Genomic DNA, 6,680 nt, shown 5'->3' with positions numbered 1-6,680 from the left:
TTGTCTCCTTATTTCTCTGACAAGAACTGATCATTTATATGTATATATATCTTATGTTTGGTTATATATATTACACTCTGTGACAAATCCATTTTCTAAATTAATTTTGGGTTTTTGTTCCTATAATGGAAAAAGGCCTTATTTCACATAATCAGCGAGACCATTTGAAATAATCCCACTGACTTTATAGGCAGATGTATGGTACATGATAGCGGTATATGGGTGTGTATATATATATATATATATATATATATATATATATATATATATATATATATATTGTACTGAAAGGAGCAGTCTGCTGCCTAAATAATATTTTAGATGGAGAACAGCAACAATATTAAAAAACAATTCACCTGATTCCAAAATCTAGAAATCTAGTAGCTGACTGTCCATGAAAGTGCAGCAAAATGGGCGTTTTGAACTCCCCAAGTGAGCAGGTTTTGGCTGCAGAAAAAAAAAACCTGGTGTGAACATAGCTTAAGGGTACAAAGTCTTCTCATCAATAGGGAAACAAAACATCTTGAAATAAATCTATGATGTTGGCAAAATAATTGGGGAAGAGTATACAAAGGAGACGTGTGTTTAACAGCTCAAGCAGAGTGAAGGCAAAAACTGTTTTTTTTGTGGGTTTTTTTTTGGTGCGTTTTTTTTCTCTATATAGAGTTTTGGCATGTGGGAATATGGCCAAAAGAGGATAAAGGTAATAAAAGAAAAAAAAAAGGGGCAAACTACACAGGAAATAGAAGATTAGGGGTATACTTGCCGTTGTTAGGAATCTATTTAAACTTAGGACATACATGTTTAATGAAGTGGCAATGATCATCCACAGACCCCCATGTTAAAAAAAATGTGTATATATGTAATTTTTTTTAATCTCTCTCAGGATATACATTAATAATATTATTAAATCCATTGTGTTGGGCGACCGTACGACACTGCGGATAGTCTGAAAAGGGCCTAAATGATAAACATGTACCGTAAATAGCGCAAGATATATATTTTTAATTCACATGATCTGAAACAGATGTGAATGGAAACAAACATCATGTTCCTGAATATTGGGAAAAATTGTTAGTGATCACAGAATTGTTCCTTTTCTGTGTTGTTTTAGACAAATATGCAAATAGATTCGAGCAGCAAGAACAATAAAGATGTACATAACCCAAACTTTTGGGAACGCCTTTGCTAAAAATTTGCACCAGGAATTGAATCCACACTTTGCTCACGTAAATGTTTTATCTGGGCTGGTATATGGCCCCGGCACAGTGCGCATCAACAAGAGGCGCTGATTTTTGGGTCACATCTCACTCATTCAATAGCTGTCAGCAGAACAACCCATTGTCTGCTGAGATCCAAAACTGTTGGTCTGTGCCCAACCACTATGATCTTTGGGTACCCACTTAGGAAATGTGTATGGCCAGCTTTTTGGTGGCTTATGCTAGTTTCCTATACTTAAAGGGAATCTGACAGCAGCATGATGTAGGGACGGAGACCCTGATTCCGGCGATGTATCACTTAATTTACTGGGTGCAGCATTTGTGATACAATCACAGTTTTCTCTGCTACATAGCTCGGAATGCTGAACCCTGTATAACCCCGCCCACACAACTGATTGGCTGCTTTCTGTGTACATTTATCTGCTGCAGATCTAGCAGTTCTCGGAATGCTAAACTCTGTATAACCCCGCCAACACCCCTGATTGGCTACTTTCTGTGTACATTGGCCAAAGAAAGACATATTATTGTAGTTTTTTATTATTTTTAGCTGGGTAACAAAACAATCCATCAAATAAAATTAGAAAACAACTAAAAAATATTAGGCAAGACATGGTTTATTCTGGTCCAAAAACTCTTCTATTTCAGTGAATAGATCCACAAAAACATCAGACAGTACATTGAAGATATCCATGTTGCATCTGTTTTTTCACTGACTTGTTAGCAGAAGCTTGGGAAACCTATTAGGGTTTTTTTTTTGTTTTTGCATGTAAAAAAATCAAATGACAAATGAATGGTAAAAATGGATAAATGCATCAGAAACGGATAAAAAAAATTGTCCATTTTTGGCAGACGAGAAAAAAATAAACGGATGCTGTTTAACCATAAAACAAAAAAGGGAACTTACAAAATTAGAAAAATGATTTTATTTTACTATAATATATCAGTTCTGTGAACACATCCATCAGTATAAGCTATGGATACTTACAACCTGGTTGGTTGCTGTTGCTACGTCCAAGGACATGTACATGCGTGTATACAGCTTATATTTACATTACTTTCTGCATATAGTGAACTGGAAAGATGTATACGAGAAAAAAAAAAACATGTAAATTGCCTCTTCAGAGAGAATGATGACTTGAATTCTAGAGCCTCCTATTGGATATTGCAATCCCAGAAGTCAATATTGACCCTTGCCACATGATTTAGGATAAAAGCCAAACCAGAATCTCAATTTGCAGAAATGATGTTTTGGGGTATTGCCCCTCCTCAGTGCAAAGCATGAGATCTGATTTGACAGCACAAGAGGCCTCTGACTGGGGTCTAAGAGGTAAACGTCTCCTTGTGGAGAGTGACATGCCTGCCAAATCAGATCTCTTGCGTTACACAGATGAGGGGCAAACAACCCAAAACACGTGTCTGCAGATTGAGATTCTGGTTTAGCTTTTATTAATGGTCGATGCAAATGAGTCAGTATAATGTTCAAACCATCAACCGTTAGGCCATAAATTACATTTTATTGGACAAACCTACCAATGATAACAGAATTTTTTTTTCAAAATAAAAATCCCCTCAAAATGCACCAAATTATTATACACAAGAGAGGTTCCAAACATTTTATAGGTTGTAAAGAACTAAAAATGATCATCTGTTGAATTTGCAGCATTAAAAGCATTAACTTTTATATAAATCAACAGCTTTTCAATCAAAAACCTCTTAACAGGCCAAGTTAACATAGGTCCCCTTCTTTGATATCACCTTCACAATTCTTGTGTCCATTGTCAGGGTCGGACTGGGGTTTCTGGGGCCCACCCTACATCTATATGCAAATACCTGTTAGCCATTATCCCTGTTATAGTGAGCGGCCGCTGGGATGTCTGACCACAAAAACATTCATTCTCTTTGGGGCTTCCAGAACAAAACAAGAGCAGAACTCACAGACACTGAGTGAATGAATGGATCAGTGGTTAAGTCTCACATGCCGCTCCAGCCTAATGGGGGATAAGAGCTCCACATTCTGCCGATTGGGTCCCAGCAGTCGGACCCCCCTCCAATCAATACATTATCACTTATCCTGTGCAGAGGTGATTACTTTTTTTCACCAGAGAACCCCTGGAAGTGCATCTATTCCAAGTACAATCTCTAATGGAAATAAAGAATCTTCTAATTAATATCAGAGAAAACAAATGACCGCCATACACCACACAATCCACTATACCAACACCAATAATACCACATACAAGGGATAAATACCGCCACACCATGATCAGACCACATATTTCCAACATATAGTGACCAAGTGATACCACATACAAGGGACAAATACCGTCACACCATGACCAGACTACACATTACAACCACATAATGATCGAATAATACCACATACAAGGGACAAATACTGCCACACCGTGACCAGACCACATATTACCACCACATAGTAGCCAAATAATACCACATACAATGGACAAATACCACCACACCGTGACCAGACCACATATTACCACCACATAGTGACCGAATAATACCATACAAGGGACAAATGCTGTCACACCATGACCAGACCACATATTACCACCACATAGTGGCCGAATAATAACACATACAAGGGACAAATACCGCCACACCGTGACCAGACCACATATTACCACCACATAGTGACCGAATAATACCACATACAAAGAACAAATGCCGCCACATCATGACCAGACCACATATTACCACCACATAGTGACCGAATAATACCACATACAAGCATACACAGGAGCTCTGCATATAGTGTACAGGTAATACAGTGATCACCAATGACATACACAGGAGCTCCGTATATAATGTATAGTGTGCGTGTATATGTAATACACTGACTCACCAGTGACGTCCCTAGGTGAAGTCCTTCATCTTCGCTTTTCTTCTTCTTCATCTGGCACAGACCGCCATTACTTCTTCCATCCAGGACTCGCCTCTGCAGAAAGTAATACACAGTTATCAATAGCTGATTGCTTCTAGAGCTTGTTCCCAACTTTTTCCCCAACTTCTACACTACGTCAGATGAATAAAAAAAAAATCACACAGTGCCGCCCTGCACAGTAACAGGACCTCCCTTTTTGTCCCCCCCCCAAGAAAAAGTTTCCTAAAAAGTAAATTATATTACAGTAGTAATAATGTCCCTAATTGGACCCTAAAAAGTAATTATGTCCCCACTTGCCACCATAAACTAATAATGTATGCTCCTCAATCTGGTCCCCAAACAGTAATTACTGTAAGTACCTTATTCTGGCCCCCTTTATTTAATAATGTGCCCCAGCCTGGCCCCCATATCTGCATCCTGGCCCTCATATCTGCATCCTTGCCCCCAGATATCCATCCAGGCCCCCATATGTCCCTTGTCCTGCCCCGCCACCCCCATATATCCATCCTGGCCCCATATGTCCCTTGTCCTGCCCCCCCCACCCCCATATATTCATTCTGGCCCCCATATGTCCTTTGTCCTGCACCCCTTCCCCCATAGCAGTTTCCTGGCCCCCGTATGTCCATTGTCTTGTCCCCTCCATATAACCATCCTGGCCCTCATATCCCTTCTCCTGCCCCCCACCATATAGCCATCCTGGCCCCCCATATATCCGGGCTGACCCTCATATCCCTTGTCCTGCACCCATATATCAATGTTGGCCCTCATATCCCTTGTCCTGCCCCCCATATATACATGCTGGACCCCATATCCCTTGTCCTGGCCCCACATATAGCTATCTTGCCCCCCTCATATATCCATGCTAGCCCACATGTCCCTTGACCTGCTCCCCATATATCCATGCTGGCCCCATATACATTGTCCTGTCCGTTCATATAGCCATCCTGCCCCCTTCCATATACCCATGCTGGCCTTATATCCCCTGTCCTGCCCCTTCATATAGCCATCCTGCCCAGGGGCGGACACAGACTGTAGTGGGCCCCTGTGCAAGAAATTTTTGCCCCCCCCCCCCCCCCTGCGCTTCATAAGGCAACAAAGTTATGTAAACATAACCCCCCCATGTGCATCTCTCGCCCCCCCCATGTGCAGCTCTCATCCCCCCCATGTGCAGCTCACCTCCCCGATGCATCTCTCATCCCCCCCGTGCATCTCTCACCCCCCCATGTGCATCTCTCACCCCCCCATGTGCATCTCTCACCCCCCCATGTGCATCTCTCACCCCCCCATGTGCATCTCTCACCCCCCCGTGCATCTCTCACCCCCCCGTGCATCTCTCACCCCCCCATGTGCATCTCTCACCCCCCCATGTGCATCTCTCACCCCCCCATGTGCATCTCTTACCCCCCCATGTGCATCTCTCATCCCCCCATGTGCATCTCTCACCCCCCCGATGCATCTCTCATCCCCCCGTGCATCTCTCACCCCCCCATGTGCATCTCTCACCCCCCCATGTGCATCTCTTACCCCCCCATGTGCATCTCTCATCCCCCCATGTGCATCTCTCACCCCCCCGATGCATCTCTCATCCCCCCGTGCATCTCTCACCCCCCCATGTGCATCTCTCACCCCCCCGATGCATCTCTCATCCCCCCGTGCATCTCTCACCCCCCCATGTGCATCTCTCACCCCCCCATGTGCATCTCTCACCCCCCCGTGCATCTCTCACCCCCCCATGTGCATCTCTCACCCCCCCATGTGTATCTCTCACCCCCCCATGTGCATCTCTCATCCCCCCATGTGCATCTCTCACCCCCCCATGTGTATCTCTCATCCCCCCCATGTGCATCTCTCATCCCCCCATGTGCATCTCTCATCTCACCCCCCCCATGTGCATCTCTCATCCCCCCATGTGCATCTCTCATCCCCCCCATGTGCATCTCTCATCCCCCCCATGTGCATCTCTCATCCCCCCCATGTGCATCTCTCATCCCCCCCCATGTGCATCTCTCATCCCCCCCATGTGCATCTCTCATCCCCCCCACTCCTAGTTAATTAATTGTATTTAAGAAAAATAAAACTTTGATATCACCTTCACAATTCTTGTGTCCATTGTCAGGGTCGGACTGGGGTTTCTGGGGCCCACCCTACATCTATATGCAAATACCTGTTAGCCATTATCCCTGTTATAGTGAGCGGCCGCTGGGATGTCTGACCACAAAAACATTCATTCTCTTTGGGGCTTCCAGAACAAAACAAGAGCAGAACTCACAGACACTGAGTGAATGAATGGATCAGTGGTTAAGTCTCACATGCCGCTCCAGCCTAATGGGGGATAAGAGCTCCACATTCTGCCGATTGGGTCCCAGCAGTCGGACCCCCCTCCAATCAATACATTATCACTTATCCTGTGCAGAGGTGATTACTTTTTTTCACCAGAGAACCCCTGGAAGTGCATCTATTCCAAGTACAATCTCTAATGGAAATAAAGAATCTTCTAATTAATATCAGAGAAAACAAATGACCGCCATACACCACACAATCCACTATACCAACACCAA

This window comes from Phyllobates terribilis, unplaced genomic scaffold, assembly GCF_046119375.1.
Source record: "Phyllobates terribilis strain yellow unplaced genomic scaffold, ASM4611937v1 Scaffold_13__5_contigs__length_258822181, whole genome shotgun sequence".
In the NCBI taxonomy this organism is placed as follows: Eukaryota; Metazoa; Chordata; class Amphibia; order Anura; family Dendrobatidae; genus Phyllobates; species Phyllobates terribilis.
The sequence above is the reverse complement of the archived record's forward strand: the minus strand, read 5'-3'. Positions refer to the sequence as shown.